The 21,707-nt window shown below is 42.6% G+C and overlaps 1 pseudogene; it reads right to left on the minus strand.

Moving 5' to 3' along the window:
• Nucleotides 1-6,858: 6,858 nt before the first annotated feature.
• LOC137235056 (hydroxysteroid dehydrogenase-like protein 2 pseudogene) lies at nucleotides 6,859-8,205 on the minus strand (annotated as a pseudogene).
• Nucleotides 8,206-21,707: the final 13,502 nt, after the last annotated feature.

A 21,707-nucleotide genomic window follows, 5' to 3' on the forward strand; every position in this document is an offset into this window, starting at 1 on the left:
TAAATTCGTCAAATCCACAAATGGCTGCCTGAATTGTTTATCCCCAGGACACACAGTGACGAGGTGCACCAGTTCGTACAACTGTTCCAAATGCCACTCTCGTCACCACACGCTCCTGCATGCGGACACACTTCAGCAAACGGCGGTGCGCAACCCTTTCAAAGATGCGGATAATACCCCATCAACTTCGGTACAGGTACGGAAAAGACAGGAATCGGGACAACCACCTCCCTCTACAAACCAGAATGTCAAATCCTGCCATGCCAATTCCAGCACAGGTGTGCTATTAGGAACTGCTCGCGTACACATTCACCATAATGGTACCGACTTCTCCGCGCGGGCATTAATTGATTCTGGGTCTGAATGTTCCTTTATAACTGAAAGACTGAAACGAAGAATCAATTTACCAGCGAGGAAAATGCATGCCCATGTTTCAGGCATCACAAATGCGGTGTCAGCTCAGGTGAAAGAAGCATCCAACATCGAATTACGTTCACCAGTGGATCCCTGCTTCAGCCTGACTACACCCGTACTAGTTCTAACGAAACTCACTGGGAATCTTCCATCCTGCCATATCAACGCAATGACTATGCAGGCATTCCCAGACTTGGTTTTGGCAGACAAGAGGTTCTACCTGAACGAAGACGTAGACCTCATACTTGGCGGAGACATATATCCCCAAATTATAATGAACGGTATAAAAAAGAATGTGCTAAACACACTCTTAGCCCAAGAGACAGTGTTCGGTTGGATACTAACCGGTCGTATCGAATCATCAAATCCAACGAAGAGCATTATGTCTTTCCACAACGAGGTTACGTTAGACAACCAACTCAAAGCTTTCTGGGAGGTAGAAAATATACCAAAAAATAAAATATTAAATGAAGATGAGAGGTATTGCCAAAAATTATTTAAAGAAACAACGAAACGTGATGAAGATGGAAGATACACCGTATCACTACCATTCAGGCAGGATTAGCCTAATAACATTAATTTAGGACCGTCCCTGAAACGCGCATGCTCTCAATTCTTCCGGAATGAGGGGCGGCTAATAAAAAACCCAGATTTAGGTAAAGAATATGTTCGAGTGTTGTCAGAATATAAAACGCTCGGACATATGAGAAAATTAAAAAAGAATATCCCATCCGACGATTCGGATCATTACTTCCTGCCCCATCACGCCGTGATTAAAGCAGAAAGTACCACTACAAAGGTACGCGTAGTATTTAATTCCTCGAGCCCTACGGCCAACGGGAAGAGCCTAAATGATATTCTACTCCCAGGCCCAGTTCTACAAGCCGATTTACCCATACTAATCCTACGATGGAGACTATACCGTTTCGTCTTCAATAGCGATATCGAAAAGATGTATCGACAAATTTGGGTGAACGAAAATCACACCAAATTTCAACGCATTGTGTATCGCACTTCCCCGAATGACCCTATTAGTTTCTACGAATTAAAGACGTTTACCTTCGGAGTGAATTGCGCACCATATCTCGCGATTAGAACGCTCCTACAACTAGCAGACGACGTCTCAAGTTCACACCCTACAGCGGCTAGCATACTGCGAGAATACATGTATGTAGATGACGTGTTAGAGGGTGGACATACGATCACATCGACCTTTGAAGCCAGAGATGAAATTCGTCAAGTCCTACACTCCGCGGGCTTTCCACTTCGCAAATGGACATCCAATTCAGAGGACATTCTAAGGGACATCCCCAAAGCAGACCTCCTCAGTGAAAACTTCCTGGCCTTCGAAGATACCAGTTCAGTTAAAGCATTAGGAATTCGATGGAATGCCCTCTCCGATTTATTTTATTTTAAAGCGGGGACGCTGGACAACCCGGAAAACATTACAAAGAGAGCGATACTATCAGCAGTCGCCAAACTTTTCGATCCATTAGGATGGCTGGCACCAATGGTCATTGTGGCAAAAATACTCATGCAGAGTATTTGGTCAGAAGGCACCGCTTGGGACGAACCAGTATTTACCGGTACGCTGGAACGATGGAAAACCTTCACCGACCAATACCATGAAATCGATAAAATCAGGATACCTAGATGGGTCAAGTTTTCTCCAGGAACCGACATCGAGATCCATGGATTTTGTGACGCATCCGAGAAGGCTTACGCAGCAGCCGTTTACATGCGCGTGAAAACGCATAACGACATCTGGACAAACCTGCTGCTAGCAAAGACCCGAGTAGCCCCGGTGAAAACCCTGTCTCTTCCACGATTGGAACTTTGCGGAGCCGTGCTGTTAGCGGAAATTACCGAATCAATTTTCAGTAACCTTAAATTGGCACCAGTGATAGTTCACCTGTGGACGGATTCAACGATCGTCCGCGCATGGATAAGGAAACTGCCTTGTTCCTGGTCAACCTTCGTCGCACATCGGATCACCAAGATCATCGACATGGTCGGAAATAAGGACTGGTTGCACGTGAACTCAGAGTCTAACCCAGCAGATTTAGGTAGCAGAGGATTACCGGCGTCTGAATTGGTCAACAATTCGTTGTGGTGGCAGGGACCTTCATGGGTGCAGGAAGACACTTCCCAATGGCCAGTACAAGAAAGTGACTACATCACCTCCGTAGAGGAAAAGAGGGCGAAGACCTGCGCAACAACAACAATAATTACTACTACGGATGTTCTCCAACGCTTTTCAGACCTACCTAGGGCTTTACGGGTGCTCTCATACGTTATGAGGTTCTACCGAAAAACTCACCCCAAAACGAAGAAATCATTTCAGGTCAAGTCACCTATAATCTCTCCTGATGAGATCAAATCAGTAACCCAACTCTTAATTAAAATCTACCAGAAACAACATTATAGTTCCGAATATAATGATCTAAAGGCCGGAAAACCAATTGCAGGGAAAAGTGCAATACTCTCACTTAATCCCTACCTAGACCAACATGGCATCATTCCGGTGGGAGGGCGACTCGGGGCCTCAAAGGACTTAGCTTTTAATGAACGCCACCCAATTTTCCTCCCATACAACTGCCGTTTATCCCGTCTGACAGTCCCAACGTTTCATCAACAAAGTCTGCATGGGGAAAACCAACTCATGTTACGTCTGATACGCACCCAATACTGGATACCTAACATCAAAACCATGATTAGGGCAACCATTCAAGTTTGCACTATACACCAAAAGCGTGCTCAGACTCAACTTATGGGTATTCTCCCTCACGAACGCACGACCTTCAGCCGTGCATTCACGAATACTGGAGTCGACTTCGCTGGACCCTTCGACATCAAAAGTTACCGTGGTAGAGGGTGTCGACTATCCAAAGGCTATGTCTGCCTTTTCGTGTGTTTTTTCACACGAGCAATTCATCTGGAAGCCACTAGTGACCTCAGCACTGCCGCATTCCTGGCAGCTTTCGATAGGTTTGTTGCTCGGCGAGGATGTCCAAAGAACATCTACTCCGACAACGGAACCAACTTTTTCGGAGCCTCCAGAGCTCTCCGCTCGGAACTCAAAGCTTTCCTGGCGGACTCTCGCAACCAAACTATATCCAAGTACAGTCATCAAAACCTGACATGGCATTTCATACCACCAGGAGCTATTCACATGGGCGGGCTATGGGAGGCAGGGGTCAAAAGCTTCAATAACTACTTCAAAAAGATCGCTTTGGATCACAAATTTACCCTTGAAGAGTTCAGCACGCTACTTTGTCGAATCGAGTCCTTTCTCAATTCTCCACCGTTAAGCCCCTCCTCAAACGAGCCGTCTAACCTGGAGCCCTTTACGCCAGGACATTTCCTCGTTGGAGGGCACCTATTAGCACCACCCGAGATCGACGTCAGCGAGAATCGCGCTTCACTCGTCAATCGATGGGAGAAACTTAAGGCGCTGCATCAAACCTTCTGCAAACGGTGGAAGACTGAGTATCTCACCGAATTGCAGAAGCGCGTTAAGTGTAAGCATCCACAATCAAATCTCAAACCGGGGGACCTAGTCGTCATTAAGGAGGATAATCTACCCCCCCAACGAATGGAGACTAGGTCGGATAGCCACTATGGCCCCGATAACCGAATTCGAGTCGTCGAACTGGATATGGCAAGGGGACAAGCCACTAGACCAATTACGAAATTGGTACTCCTTCCGTCCCACGACAAAGAGGATGAAAGGTAAGGGGCCAAATTCCGCCTTACAAAACCCCAAAAACCAAAATTCTATTTCCCCCGACTACCTAGAATCAAAGGCCCACGGTTGGTGATATCATAGAAAGCATATTAAGGAACCCGCGTCTTCGTGTCTCTCTATCCCTAAGCCTGCGTTTCTCCCGAGCCATATATTATAATCAACCCCCGGTCTCGTGATGGTGCGAGTCTACCGGAGGGGATTCCTTAAACGTACTACGCGATGGCAATGGGGAAAGGGAGCGCGGGACATAAAGACGCGTTCAACCACGCGCCGTGATGCCCCGCTATCCCTAAGCTTGTGTCTCTACCGAGGCCCTAATTATAATCCACCCCCCGGTCTCGTGATGGTGCGAGTCTACTGGAGGGTGATCCTACATCTTCTCTTTTTTTGTTCTCTACCCCCGGTCTCGTGTCGAGTCTACCGGAGGGAATCCTACACCTGACTACTGGTGGGCAATGGGAAAGGGAGCGAGATGCACAAAGACGCGGGAGAGCTTACCAAAAGCTCGCAAACAAAAAGCATTTTGTTTGTCTCCCTATGTTTTTTTAACAATATTAACCGGGGGCCCCCTGAACGGCAAATCCCCAAGTTCACTCGCTCGCCTCGAGCGAGGACACCAGGAAACACCCAAATTCACTCACTCCCCAGAGCGAGGACACCAGAAACCATCCCATTCACTCGCTAGCCCATAACGAGGACATCATAAAAGCCTACCGCAGAAGGGCGAACCGATCTGCCACAAAACACGTATTTTTTAAGAAATTACAAAATCATACCCAAAGTCACTCGCTCCCTCGAGCGAGTATATCAGAACCCTAACGCAGACTCACGGTCTGCCACAGAACACACATGCACTCGGCCAACAGAATTTATCAGAATTCCTCATATCACATACACTCTCACTTATCTGAGGATATGAAATCGGAATTCCGTATCCAACTAGTAAAGGTTTTAAAATCGAAGAAAAACCCTCCTAATATGCCTGGACGCTTATAAAATTCAATAAGAAGAGAGACTCCTTTGCAGACTGGAGAATCCCTCAAATAGCCTTTTGGGGGTTCATTAAATTTGGCACATTGCGGTCACAACCGCTTGTGCTTAAACTTATATTTTTGTTGACGAGAAATAGTGAGAATAAGTCTGACCATTCGTGGTTATCTTTGCCGACCGGTAGCTGAATTAATGCTAACCTTATGAACTTCGGCATGTGGTCCTATCTTATTTCTAATTAAAAAGGCACTAAGTGGAGAATTAACAACTATTCATTCGTCATACCGATTTATAATTCAGGAGTTAATCGGGTCTCGGTGGGTATTTACCGAAATTCGTTTCGAAACATCCAATATATTTTCAAGAAATAGGACTAGAGCACTTATCCTCTCCCACCCGAATTGAAAGTCAGATCTTCCATAATGCTATCCTCCCTTCTCTTTTTTCTAACTTTGGAACAAGTCCGAAATGTACAGCGACAGCTAGTTGAGAAGATTGTGCCATAATTCAAAGGCAGATCTTTCGAAGCTGCTCCATTTGCGCACAGAGACTTAATCGAATATCAATCGGATTTATTGAAATAATTAAGGTTCCCTTTTCATAAAGGCCCTTTTTGCTTTATTAAGCCTCTGTGTGAAACTGGCATCAGCCGCGTAAGCACAGGTATGGACTACCGCAGTTCAAATTATCCTTCAAAACACAGTTATTGAGTTTCGAACTTTGAGATTAGACCCATCATAGGTTGTTGTTTAGCTTATCTTAGACAGAATTGGCTTCAAGTACGCCCGTTCTCGAATTTTTACTTCCGTTCCAGAACGCACACTCAAAACCATGATACCAATATTACAAGGTGGAACCGGTGAGCCGAAATGAAGTTCAAAAAAAAAAGGGAAAACCATTCTCTCCTTTTGGCGGCCATGATGGGTTTTACCTTCTAATAGTTGTATCATGCTCAAAACTAGAGCCATAATAGGTCCCAAAAATATATTAAAAAAAGCAAGTTACTCACATTCCAATCGAAATTTACCGAGGTAGGTATTGGGTCTGGGATGGCTTCCTTCGAACCCTTACGTTTACTTGTATCTTGACCGCACGAGGTCCTGCCTCCGAGATCCAGCTCCCCCCAACAAATCCATCAGCAAAAACTACGCGCGGCCGAATTGTTACCTATAATTTATGGATGGTGATATTTTATAGCACAGATGTGAAAAGGTAGGGGAATAACGTTTTCACTCACCTTAAGGCAATCGTAATATTTCTCTGCCAGCGGCAGCTAAGTCGCCTTACGGTGAAAGCTCACGTTCGCACATCTATTTGGCCCATCATCGGAAAACCTTATCAACGCTGCTCAAGCTCGAGTCATCGCTAGTCTCAGACACTGTAGCGGCGCCCGCACCACCATTGGCTGGTGATGTCGAGTTATTACCATTTTGCACACCCTTTACTGAAGCATTAGTAGCCATATTCGAATTGTCATACTCGAAAGCTCATTTTTCATTGGGGCGCACTTGTATTTTTCACATATGTCCTCAAACGTCTCTATCGCCTTTTCAATATCTGCATTTGTAAGATGACCCTTAATCAGCGACCCTTCTCCAATGGATTCTTATACAGCGGCATACCTTTCTCTATATGTACTTCTAATACGTTACGTTCCCTCTTGGCTTTGCGTCCATTACATTGTTTACAGCGATCCTTCTCAGATATCAGCTCGCCTGTACCCATCCATACATTTGCGGCACACTTGTTCGGTATGTTGCACTAAACCGAATCCTATTTGTTGGACACGAGTCTACACCACTACCGCGAAATTGCATACATTTGTCAATAGCACCTTTTTTGCCACCACGTCCCTCGCATTTATCGCAAATCACATTTTTCTGTAAATCCAACTTGCGTGTGGCACCATTGTACAAATCTTCCAATTTTAAAGACATTTGATGTACAACATCCTTACCACGACGCTCAGGTCGACGACCACCACCTGCCGAAACCAAATGTTTATTCTTGCTTCTTTTGTTGTGCAGCCCAAATGGCCGAATCTGTTTCACGTTGCTTGCTGCCGACCAAGAATTCGCCCACTTTCAATACTGAATTGATAAACGGCCGGTGTTTTTTTTACAAGATCCGCTGTTAGTAAAGTTTCAATTTTGCCAAATAATGCAGGTATTTGGCCGTATCAGACGCTTTCTATAATTTTTGAACGTTAGATTTATCTTCTGCGTCATCCAAAAAGAAATCGGGCATTAGTTTATCGACGTAGTCCGGATTGCAGGCATACTGCTTAAAATCAGTTATACCAGAGGAACCTAATACTTCATCGTCAATTAAAAACTGACCCGTACACTGATAGGGTTCCCGTATCAACACAGCGTATGCAGCATCCGCCATACTATTGGCTTTACGCGAAGTATTAAAACTATCTGAGCCGGCCTACATTTCAATAGCAGCCGTATGTACAGCGGTACGTGGCCATAAGGCATTCACCGCCACTTTGGCGGAATGAAATTCTGCAGCCATACCCAATACGCACATTGACATACCATACTTGGCCATTGTATAGGCAACATGTGGTGCAAACCACCTGGGATTCAAATTTAGTGGCGGTGAAATATTTAAAATATGTGTATGATTACTTTCCAATAAATGGGGTAAACATTCCTTCGATACGAGCAATGTGCCACGTGTATTAATGTGATGTATAAGATCGTAGCGCTTCATTTCAGTACCTAATGTGCCGGTTAATGATATGGCTGATGCATTCTTTATATGTCAATACCACCAAATTTTGCGACTGCATCCTTAACAGCCGTACGTTCTTGTTCATCACGCACATCTACTACGCATGGATGTGCACGTCCACCGACCCTTTCAATTTCTTCGGCTGCCCTATAAATTGTTCCAGGCAGTTTCGGATGTGGTGCACTTGTTTTAGCAGCAACAACAGTATTTGCACCATCACGAGCAGCTTTTAAAGCAATTGCTTTACCACTACCTCGCGAAGCACCTGTGACGAATATTGTACGTCCAGCTAATTTCTCGGTATTAATCATTTTTAGTTTGCTCCTGTAATCAGTACTTATTTATTTTGTAAAAAGCCTGGTAGTAATAGCTTACGAAATGCGAATAATTATAGCTCAGATATCGAAATACAACAAATTGAAGAGTCCAAAGTACATATTTGGGTGAAATAAAATTCACGACTCGTATTCATGCGGCGGTACTCAGCATAGGAGGCCGCAGAGCAAGCTGATTCCACAACAAACTATTGTTGCACTGTTTTTTATTGACTTCGAGAAGGTTGGTTTTGGTGTTGTTTTTTTTTTGGTATCATCGAAAAAAAAAAAGAAATTTCCAAAAAAATTTTATCATTTCACACTTTCCCCGTAGACAAAATGCACGATGAAGAAAAGTGCACTTGTAAATTGGACAGTAATCCGTGGGGAGATTGTGTGTGGCATGGCGAATTCATACCATTTTTTATTTACCACCCTCTCGAAATCGAGTCTTTCACTCAGGTGGTGCCAGCAAACCACCCAAGGTGTAGCAGGGTACCTGAAAATATAAAATAAATAAAAATGAAAAGAAATTAGAAAATTTTTAAAATTATTAAAAGGTAACGATACCGGCATACTTACCCATCACACATTTTTTTTCTTCATAAAGAAAATTCATTCAAAAATGTCTGTATACTCATTTCCATGAATGAATAACATTTTTGAATGAACGAATCAAGGTTGCCACTCGATGACATTTGCTTTTGTCTTTTCTTACGCCGTAAACATATTAAGCGCGACCCCATGGGATCACAAACCGGATCCGCGGGATCCAGCACACTCGAGTGTTAGGACCCGAACAACTTTACTTTTTTCGACAAATGAAAATTTTGTTTTATTTCGACAATGTGGTGCATAAAAACACAATCAGAATCAGCTTTCTTATGACAACAAAAAGTGAACCACTCGAGAGCGAAATAATTTTCGATTTTATTTGCATTGTTTTCTTTGTTAAAAGGTTAGTGAAAAATCAAAATGTCAAACATAAACAAAAACATGTCAAACTCCCTAAGCCTTGGGGAACAGTGGTCTCGCTTTCATTATAGAAATTGTTTTTGTGTGTTTTGAAGTTCCGATAAAGTTTCGGCAGTCCTTTTAGCCTGGAACCCAAACAAGCCCTACCAACCACTATGGTTCGGGACAGAAGGAAAAAAACTTTGTCCATTCACCGTCCAAAAATTACACTTTATTTGTCAAAATTATATTTACACACCGACAAGGCAGAAACCGACGTAATCCCGCTTACTGCGAGCTATACTTTCGCTGGCGATGCAACCCCAGCGAGGAAGCCGAGGGGTATCGCTTCCCGCAGCTGCACTTATAGGGTGCGAAACCCATGCGGAGATTGAGGTGAGCCTTCAATGTGGTAAAGCAGCTGAGCGTGTGCCCACACACCCGGCACACAAATTCCTGGCCGCCCGCGGAGTCTGCGCGCACCCAAAGGACCCCCTCATAACCCCGATAAAAGCTGGTGTACCACGAGGGTCCCTCGTCATAATACCGCACCTTCAATATTATGCGGTTGTAGTTCCGCGGCACATTCAAGAATGTAACGCGAAGATTGGGACGAAGTTCGAACGATGCCCTGAAACGAAAAGGAAAGAAAGTGGTATCATTATATTATGGAAGATGGTCCCATAACCAAAAAAAAAAAGGGACTACAACCCATATACTCACATGTTTTTTCTCCTTCGGTGAAACTTGCCACTTCGCTTGTCACGCTATAAATGCCGGTTATGTGCACAGACTCAGCGAGTATAACAACACAAATATACAATGCTGCCAGACAAGCAACAGCAAATGAGTAACACCAAAAGCGCTGGTCACATGAACAGCGGTCGACGGCAAGCCGAATTTCACAAAACAAAATATGAGAAAAAAAAACGTAACTCACTTTCCATAGTGAAGCCTTCTTCTAAACTCCAACTTAGCTTAAGACTGTCTCCTAAACTACGAAGAAATAACTTTCGAAGGAGACCTTTCAAGTTATTAGCCTAAACTTAACTGCGGAAAAGCTGGTTGGAGATTATGATACAATTTTCAAGATTAATAAAAATAACTAAAGGAAAGTTCGGAAACTTTTATGAAATAACAATTCAACCACATGAACTTTATGAGAAAAACCCACAAACAAAATGAAAAATTTCAGAATTCAGGTCGCGTCAGAACTCACACGGGAATGTCCTCAGACACTTTCGCGACATGACCATTAGGTATCGTTACGCTGCCAAATTGGCAGCACCGCACAGCTGTCTCACTCCAGTGAATTGAAGAGTTATCAGCTGACAGCTCTACAAATTGCCACACTCGATAGTATAGGCTATTCCCGCCAGGGTTGTGTTGAAATCAACAAACACCCCACAATTTGGGTTTCTCACACAACATGGCCCAAATCAACAGAAAGAATGTTCCACGGCAGCGCATAAAGGCCTCTTTACATTCATCGCACAAAATTAAATGCATAATTTCGTCGGCCTCTACGCTCCGCTTAAACTCGCTTTACTCATCTCTTTTAACATACGTTTTGTAATAAAACACCTCCGTTTCACCCAACCAACCTCACGGTCACTCGCCCTGGCACCTCAAAAGATGCCACACCTCCTCCAACAAAACAGGCAGTCGGCCCGAGAGCGACACGATACATTAGACGCTGGAACGGAGACCTCGGCCTCTTCGTCCAGCCCAGAAAAACCTAAACAAAAAAATGCGAGCCTGGAACGGAGACTTCGGCCTCTTCGTCCAACCAAACAAAATAATGCGAATCTGGAACGGAGACCTCGGCCTCTCCGTCCAAAAAAAAAAAAAATTTTTTTTTGCCAGTCTGGAACGGAGACCTCGGCCTCTCCGCCAGCACTATTTACCTTCTGCGTCACATCACTTTAGGGATTCTATATATATCTAAGAATTATGTATAAACCAATGGCAAGAAATATTCACTTCAGTGCTCATAACCGCTAATTTTTTCATCTTAGCTCAGGTGGCAAGTCGGAAAGGATTCCCGCCCATTTTGCGTCGCAGACGAACTTCTCATTTAGATTAAGTTTAGCGTGTAAGTCTTATATTAATTTTTCTCGTTTCAGTGGAGGTCATTGGCGGAAAACGATGTTGCGTATCGCAAGGGGGGCCGGCATGTTTAGGCAGGACGCCTAACTTTTCCGCAACTGATTGCGATCCCCCCAATACAACTCTGCAAATCGATACTCGACTTAATTTATAACCACCCACACCATCACCCTCATGCAAGTGCATGCATGTACATGCACGTGTATGTGTGCTTTTTGTCAGCACTCATGCATATGCATATCGGGGTTGATGTGCGGGTACCTTTCCCCTCCAAAACGGAGGATTTTGCGGGTCAATGGTTGTAGCTTGCAATACAACCGGCCTCTTGGATTCTAACAGCCAACGCGTACACATCTGCCGCCAACGATCTCTGCCGTTTATCAAAGGTAATATTATTTCCTTTATATTTAATATCTACCAATAAAATCACAGCTATTATAACGAGAAATCTCGTCTTCTCTTATTTATTTTCAAACACACCCGTTCTTTGAGATCGACCCGGTGCGCCCACCTCTCGCAAGTATCAGACGCACCCCGGCCGAACAATTTGTGTCCTATTAAAAGACTATCATCTGTTAGATCTGCTTTTACTGTTCCAAGTGTGCTTGTTATGCCTCGACCAATACCTTTTAAATCTGTGATCTGTGAGTTATTTATTGTGACATTACTGTCAATTTGAACCTTTTTTATAATTGAGATATCCGCTTCTGTATCTATCAGAAATGTTGAAGTTGACTTAGAGTTGAAGTTGACTAGAGTAATATTGGAAGATATGTAGCTGTTCAGATGCAAGTTGAATGTACACACACACAGGGTAATAACCTTGGAGTTGAATGTTGGAGTGGAGTTTGCTGGTTTTCCTGGTGGTTTATATTATGGAGATTTCGCGTGTTACTTTGATTAGATGATCTTCACTGACCTCCAAAATTGCGTCTTGGGAAATTATTATTTTGTCTATTGTTATTATTGTTATACCGGTTAGAGTTATTATAATATATTCAGTTTTGGTTCCCTCGGTAATTATTATTTTGGTAGCTTTTTCGGAAGTTACCCCGGTAATTACCTTGTGAGCGCGTCAGGCGTAACACTGTATTTGAGTTACCTGTGACTTCCGTACAGCTATTCGTAAATTTTGAAATAGCCTCGTTCATAAACGTGAACGTTCCTGCTTGCATTATCAATTTAAATCTATCGTTAGCTGATTTCTAACACATAGCCTTTACAGCTGATTGTGTGGCATATTTGGTTGCCAAATCAGGTGCAAGACCATCAGATATGTAAGCACCCTCCAACGGTTTTGTCAATTTTTCGATTTCTGCAGTGTACTGGTTAGCTGTTTTGCTGCGCTGTTGGACGTTTAAGAGTTTTGCTGTCAAAACCTCTACATATTCACCTTTAATTGCTGAACTCAACTTTTGCTTTATTGCTAGCATTGAATTTTCAGTGCTCAAAAGGTCTCTAGCTGTTCCCTTCAGCTTAGTTTTTAGCATGGAAATTGCTATGGTCTCATGAGTATCCTTAATTTGTTCTAGGATATCTAGTGCATCTAAGAAACCATGTAAGTTTTCAGGCTTACCATCAAACTCAGGCAGAATTGACGAAGCCGTTTTCAAAAATGCTACTGTGGTTTATATCATTTTGTCTTTTCTTGTTTGGCAAAATTTCTTTTTGTTCCTCTTTTTGTTCTTCTTCTGGCTCCTCTTCTAAATCGGAGGGTGACTTCAGCAGGAATGTTCTAAAGTCTATTTCTATTTCTTTTTCGAATCTCGTTGGTACTATGAATTCTATATCATATCTTGCCAGTGAGGACACCAATTTGTCTCTAACGCTACGCCAAAAAATTCAATATCTTTACAGTATATAAGTAAATTATGTCAACATTTGACTCCAGTAATGATATTGTGCAATAAAATACAAAAATAAAAGAAAATTGCAAAATGGGCGTGGCTCCGCCCTTTTTCATTTAATTTGTCTAGGATACTTTTAATGCCATCATTCGAACAAAAGTTTACCAATCTTTGTGAAATTTGGTAGGGGCTTAGATCTTAGGACGATAACTGTTTTCTGTGAAAAAGGGCGAAATCGGTTGAAGCCGGGCCCAGTTTTTTTACACAGTCGTCCGTCAGTATTTCCGCTCGGCCGTTAATACGATAACTTGAGCAAAAATCGATATATCTTTACTAAACTCAGTTATCGTACTTAACTGAACTCACTTTGTATTGGTGTAAAAAATGGCCGAAATCCGACTATGGCCACGCCCACCGTTTCGATATCGAAAGTTACGAAAAATTAAAAAAATGCAATATTTCTATACCAAATACGAAAAAAGGGATGAAACATGGTAATTGGATTGGTTTATTGACGCAAAATATAACTTTAGAAAAAAACTTTGCAAAATGGGTGTGACACTTACCATATTCTACTTAATGAAAAAGTTCTGCAAAAGCCCTTGGAATCTTGGCAGGAATACTGTTCGTGGTATTACATATATAAATAAATTAGCGGTACCCGACAAATGCTGTTCTGGGTCACCCTAGTCCACATTTTGGTCAATATCTCGAAAACGCCTTCACATATACAACTACCACCACTCCCTTTTAAAATACTCATTAACACCTTTCATTTGATACCCATATCGTACAAACAAATTCTAGAGTCACGCTGGTCCAACTTTATGGCGATATCTCGAAAAGGCATCCACCTATAGAACTAAGGCCCACTCCCTTTTAAAATACTCATTAAAACCTTTCGTTTGATACCCATATCGTCCAAACAAATTCTAGAGTCACCCCTGGTCCACCTTTTTGGCGATATCTCGAAAAGGCGTCCACCTATAGAACTAAGGCCCACGCCCTTTTAAAATACTTATTAACACCATTCATTTGATACCCATTTCGTACAAACAAATTCTAGAGTCGCCCCTGGTCCACCTTTATGGTGATATCTCGAAAAGGCGTCCACCTATAGAACTAAGGCCCACTCCCTTTTAAAATACTCATTAGCACCTTTCATTTGATACCCATATCATACAAACAAATTCTAGAGTCACCCCGGGTCCACCTTTATGGCGATATCTCGAAAAGGCGTCCACCTATAGAACTAAGCCCCACTTCCTTTTAAAATACTCATTAACACCTTTCATTTGATACCCATATCGTACAAACAAATTCTAGAGTCACCCCTGGTCCACCTTTATGGCGATATCTCGAAAGGCGTCCACCTATAGAACTAAGGCCCACGGCCTTTTAAAATACTCATTAAAACCTTTCATTTGATACCCATATCGTACAAATCAATTCTAGAGTCGCCCCTGGTCCACCTTTATGGCGATATCTCGAAAAGGCGTCCACCTATAGAACTAAGGCTCACGCCCTTTTAAAATACTCATTAACACCTTTCATTTGATACCCACTCCATACAAACAAATACTAGAGTCGCCCCTGGTCCACTTTTATGGCGATATCTCGAAAAGGCGTCCACCTATAGAACTAAGGCCCACTCCCTTTTAAAATACTTATTAACACCTTCCATTTGATACCCATATCGTGCAAACAATTTCTAAAGTCACCCCTGGTCCACATTTACAGCGATATCTCGAAAAGACGTCCACCTAGAATCGCCCCTGGTCCACCTTTATGGCGATATCTCGAAAAGGCGTCCACCTATAAAACTAAGCCCCAATGCCTTTTAACACCTTACATTTGATACCCATATCGTACAAACAAATTCTGTAGTCACCCCTGGTTCACTTTTTGGCGATATCTCGAAAAGGCGTCCACCTATAGAACTAAGGCCCACGCCCTTTTAAAATACTCATTAACACCTTTCATTTGATACCCATTTCGTACAAACAAATTCTAGAGTCGCCCTGGTCCACCTTTATGGTGATATCTCGAAAAGGCGCCCACCTATAGAACTAAGGCCCACTCCCTTTTAAAATACTCAATAGCACCTTTCATTTGATACCCATATCATACAAACAAATTCTAGAGTCACCCCGGGTCACCTTTATGGTGATATCTCGAAAAGGCGTCCACCTATAGAACTAAGGCCCACGCCCTTTTAAAATACTCATTAACACCTTTCATTTGATACCCATATCGTACAAACAAATTCTAGATTCGCCCCTGGTCCACCTTTATGGCGATATCTCGAAAAGGCGTCCACCTATAGAAATAAGGCCCACGCCCTTTTAAAATACTCATTAACACCTTTCATTTGATACCCATATCGTACAAACAAATTCTAGAGTTGCCCCTGGTCCACCTTTATGGCGATATCTCGAAAAGGCGTCCACCTATAGAACTAAGGCCCACTCCCTTTTAAAATACTTATTAACACCTTTCATCTGATACCCATATCGTACAAACAATTTCTAATGTCACCCCTGGTCTACATTTACAGCGATATCTCGAAAAGAAGTCCACCTAGAGTCGCCCCTGGTCCACCTTTATAAAATATTCGTTAACGCCTCTCATTTGATACCCATATCGTACAAACAAATTCTAGAGTTGCCCCTGGTCCACCTTTATGGCGATATCTCGAAAAGGCGTCCACCTATAGAACTAAGGCCCACTCCCTTTTAAAATACTCATTAGCACCTTTCATTTGATACCCATATCCTACAAACAATTTCTAATGTCACCCCTGGTCTACATTTGCAGCGATATCTCGAAAAGACGTCCACCTGGAGTCGCCCCTGGTCCACCTTTATGGTGATATCTCGAAAAGGCGTCCACCTATAGAACTAAGGCCCACGCCCTTTTAAAATACTCATTAACACCTTTCATTTGATACCCATACAGTACAAACAAATTCTAGAGTCGCCCCTTGTCCACCTTTATGGCGATATCTCGAAAAGGCGTCCACCTATAGAAATAAGGCCCACCCCTTTTAAAATACTCATTAACACCTTTCATTTGATACCCATATCGTACAAACAAATTCTAGAGTTGCCCCTGGTCCACCTTTATGGCGATATCTCGAAAAGGCGTCCACCTATAAAACTAAGCCCCACTTCCTTTTAAAATACTCATTAACACCTTTCATTTGATACCCATATCGTACAAACAAATTCTAGAGTCACCCCTGGTCCACCTTTATGGCGATATCTCGAAAAGGCGTCCACCTATAGAAATAAGGCCCACGCCCTTTTAAAATACTCATTAACACCTTTCATTTGATACCCATATCGTACAAACAAATTCTAGAGTTGCCCCTGGTCCACCTTTATGGCGATATATCGAAAAGGCGTCCACCTATAGAACTAAGGCCCACTCCCTTTTAAAATACTTATTAACACCTTTCATTTGATACCCATATCGTACAAACAATTTCTAATGTCACCCCTGGTCTACATTTACAGCGATATCGCGAAAAGACGTCCACCTAGAGTCGCCCCTGGTCCACCTTTATAAAATATTCGTTAACGCCTCTCATTTGATACCCATATCGTACAAACAAATTCTAGAGTCGCCCCTGGTCAACTATTATGGCGGTATCTCGAAAAGGCGTCCACCTATAGAACTAAGGCCCACTCCCTTTTAAAATACTTATTAACACCTTTCATTTGATACCCATATCGTACAAACAATTTCTAATGTCACCCCTGGTCTACATTTACAGCGATATCTCGAAAAGACGTCCACCTGGAGTCGCCCCTGGTCCACCTTTATGGTGATATCTCGAAAAGGCGTCCACCTATAGAACTAAGGCCCAATCCCTTTTAAAATACTCATTAGCACCTTTCATTTGATACCCATATCATACAAACAAATTCTAGAGTCACCCCGGGTCCACCTTTATGGCGATATCTCGAAAAGGCGTCCACCTATAGAACTAAGGCCCACGCCCTTTTAAAATACTCATTAACACCTTTCATTTGATACCCATATCGTACAAACAAATTCTAAAGTCACCCCTGGTCCACATTTATGGCAATATCTCGAAAAGGCGTCCACCTATAAAACTAAGCCCCAATGCCTTTTAAAACCTTACATTTGATACCCATATCGTACAAACAAATTCTATAGTCACCCCTGGTCCACCTTTTTGGCGATATCTTGAAAAGGCGTCCACCTATAGAACTAAGGCCCACGCCCTTTTAAAATACTTATTAACACCATTCATTTGATACCCATTTCGTACAAACAAATTCTAGAGTCGCCCCTGGTCCACCTTTATGGTGATATCTCGAAAAGGCGCCCACCTATAGAACTAAGGCGCACTACCTTTTAAAATACTCATTAGCACCTTTCGTTTGATACCCATATCATACAAACAAATTCTAGAGTCACCCCGGGTCCACCTTTATGGCGATATCTCGAAAAGGCGTCCACCTATAGAACTAAGGCCCACGCCCTTTTAAAATACTCATTAACACCTTTCATTTGATACCCATATCGTACAAACAAATTCTAGAGTCGCCCCTGGTCCACCTTTATGGCGATATCTCGAAAAGGCGTCCACCTATAAAACTAAGCCCCACTTCCTTTTAAAATACTCATTAACACCTTTCATTTGATACCCATATCGTACAAACAAATTCTAGAGTCACCCCTGGTCCACCTTTATGGCGATATCTCGAAAGGCGTCCACCTATAGAACTAAGGCCCACGGCCTTTTAAAATACTCATTAAAACCTTTCATTTGATACCCATATCGTACAAATCAATTCTAGAGTCGCCCCTGGCCCACCTTTATGGCGATATCTCGAAAAGGCGTCCACCTATAGAACTAAGGCCCACGCCCTTTTAAAATACTCATTAACACCTTTCATTTGATACCCACTCCATACAAACAAATACTAGAGTCGCCCCTGGTCCACTTTTATGGCGATATCTCGAAAAGGCGTCCACCTATAGAACTAAGGCCCACTCCCTTTTAAAATACTTATTAACACCTTCCATTTGATACCCATATCGTACAAACAATTTCTAAAGTCACCCCTGGTCCACATTTACAGCGATATCTCGAAAAGACGTCCACCTAGAATCGTACCTGGTCCACCTTTATGGCGATATCTCGAAAAGGCGTCCACCTATAAAACTAAGCCCAACTTCCTTTTAAAATACTCATTAACATCTTTCATTTGATACCCATATCGTACAAACAAATTCTAGAGTCACCCCTGGTCCACCTTTATGGCGATATCTCGAAAAGGCGTCCACCTATAGAAATAAGGCCCACGCCCTTTTAAAATACTCATTAACACCTTTCATTTGATACCCATATCGTACAAACAAATTCTACAGTTGCCCCTGGTCCACCTTTATGGCGATATCTCGAAAAGGCGTCCACCTATAGAACTAAGGCCCACTCCCTTTTAAAATACTTATTAACACCTTTCATTTGATACCCATATCGTACAAACAATTTCTAATGTCACCCCTGGTCTACATTTACAGCGATATCTCGAAAAGACGTCCACCAAGAGTCGCCCCTGGTCCACCTTTATAAAATATTCGTTAACACCTCTCATTTGATACCCATATCGTACAAACAAATTCTAGAGTCGCCCCTGGTCAACCATTATGACGGTATCTCGAAAAGGCGTCCACCTATAGAACTAAGGCCCTCCCTTCCAAAATATTCATTAACACCTTTCATTTGATACCCATATCTTACAAACAAATTCTAGAGTCACCCCTGGTCCACCTTTGTCGCGATATCTCGAAAAGGCGTCCACCTATAGAACTAAGGCCCACGCCCTTTTAAAATACTCATTAACACCTTTCATATGATACCCATACCGTACAAACAAATTCTAGAGTCGCCCCTGGTCCACCTTTATGGCGATATCTCGAAAAGGGGTCCACCTATAGAAATAAGGCCCACCCCTTTTAAAATACTCATTAACACCTTTCATTTGATACCCATATCGTACAAACAAATTCTAGAGTTGCCCCTGGTCCACCTTTATGGCGATATCTCGAAAAGGCGTCCACCTATAGAACTAAGGCCCACTCCCTTTTAAAATACTCATTAGCACCTTTCATTTGATACCCATATCCTACAAACAATTTCTAATGTCACCCCTGGTCTACATTTGCAGCGATATCTCGAAAAGACGTCCACCTGGAGTCGCCCCTGGTCCACCTATATAGTGATATCTCGAAAAGGCGTCCACCTATAGAACTAAGGCCCACGCCCTTTTAAAATACTCATTAACACCTTTCATTTGATACCCATACCGTACAAACAAATTCTAGAGTCGCCCCTGGTCCACCTTTATGGCGATATCTCGAAAAGGCGTCCACCTATAGAAATAAGGCCCACCCCTTTTAAAATACTCATTAACACCTTTCATTTGATACCCATATCGTACAAACAAATTCTAGAGTTGCCCCTGGTCCACCTTTATGGCGATATCTCGAAAAGGCGTCCACCTATAGAACTAAGGCCCACTCCCTTTTAAAATACTTATTAACACCTTTCATTTGATACCCATATCGTACAAACAATTTCTAATGTCACCCCTGGTCTACATTTACAGCGATATCTCGAAAAGACGTCCACCTGGAGTCGCCCCTGGTCCACCTTTATGGTGATATCTCGAAAAGGCGTCCACCTATAGAACTAGGGCCCACTCCCTTTTAAAATACTCATTAGCACCTTTCATTTGATACCCATATCATACAAACAAACTCTAGAGTCACCCCGGGTCCACCTTTATGGCGATATCTCGAAAAGGCGTCCACCTATAGAACTAAGGCCCACGCCCTTTTAAAATACTCATTAACACCTTTCATTTGATACCCATATCGTACAAACAAATTCTAAAGTAACCCCTGGTCCACATTTATGGCAATATCTCGAAAAGGCGTCCACCTATAAAACTAAGCCCCAATGCCTTTTAAAAGCTTACATTTGATACCCATATCGTACAAACAAATTCTATAGTCACCCCTGGTCCACCTTTTTGGCGATATCTCGAAAAGGCGTCCACCTATAGAACTAAGGCCCACGCCCTTTTAAAATACTCATTAACACCTTTCATTTGATACCCATTTCGTACAAACAAATTCTAGAGTCGCCCTGGTCCACCTTTATGGTGATATCTCGAAAAGGCGCCCACCTATAGAACTAAGGCCCACTCCCTTTTAAAATACTCAATAGCACCTTTCATTTGATACCCATATCATACAAACAAATTCTAGAGTCACCCCGGGTCACCTTTATGGCGATATCTCGAAAAGGCGTCCACCTATAGAACTAAGGCCCACGCCCTTTTAAAATACTCATTAACACCTTTCATTTGATACCCATATCATACAAACAAATTCTAGAGTCGCCCCTGGTCCACCTTTATGGCGATATCTCGAAAAGGCGTCCACCTATAAAACTAAGCCCCACTTCCTTTTAAAATACTCATTAACACCTTTCATTTGATACCCATATCGTACAAACAAATTCTAGAGTCGCCCCTGGTCCACCTTTATGGTGATATCTCGAAAAGGCGCCCACCTATAGAACTAAGGCGCACTACCTTTTAAAATACTCATTAGCATCTTTCATTTGATACCCATATCATACAAACAAATTCTAGAGTCACCCCTGGTCCACCTTTATGGCGATATCTCGAAAGGCGTCCACCTATAGAACTAAGGCCCACGGCCTTTTAAAATACTCATTAAAACCTTTCATTTGATACCCATATCGTACAAATCAATTCTAGAGTCGCCCCTGGTCCACCTTTATGGCGATATCTCGAAAAGGCGTCCACCTATAGAACTAAGGCCCACGCCCTTTTAAAATACTCATTAACACCTTTCATTTGATACCCACTCCATACAAACAAATACTAGAGTCGCCCCTGGTCCACTTTTATGGCGATATCTCGAAAAGGCGTCCACCTATAGAACTAAGGCCCACTCCCTTTTAAAATACTTATTAACACCTTCCATTTGATACCCATATCGTACAAACAATTTCTAAAGTCACCCCTGGTCCACATTTACAGCGATATCTCGAAAAGACGTCCACCTAGACTCGCCCCTGGTCCACCTTTATGGCGATATCTCGAAAAGGCGTCCACCTATAAAACTAAGCCCCAATGCCTTTTAACACCTTACATTTGATACCCATATCGTACAAACAAATTCTGTAGTCACCCCTGGTTCACCTTTTTGGCGATATCTCGAAAAGGCGTCCACCTATAGAACTAAGGCCCACGCCCTTTTAAAATACTCATTAACACCTTTCATTTGATACCCATTTCGTACAAACAAATTCTAGAGTCGCCCTGGTCCACCTTTATGGTGATATCTCGAAAAGGCGCCCACCTATAGAACTAAGGCCCACTCCCTTTTAAAATACTCAATAGCACCTTTCATTTGATACCCATATCATAAAAACAAATTCTAGAGTCACCCCGGGTCACCTTTATGGCGATATCTAGAAAAGGCGTCCACCTATAGAACTAAGGCCCACGCCCT

Source organism: Eurosta solidaginis, chromosome X (genome assembly GCF_040869045.1).
Source record: "Eurosta solidaginis isolate ZX-2024a chromosome X, ASM4086904v1, whole genome shotgun sequence".
NCBI lineage: Eukaryota > Metazoa > Arthropoda > Insecta > Diptera > Tephritidae > Eurosta > Eurosta solidaginis.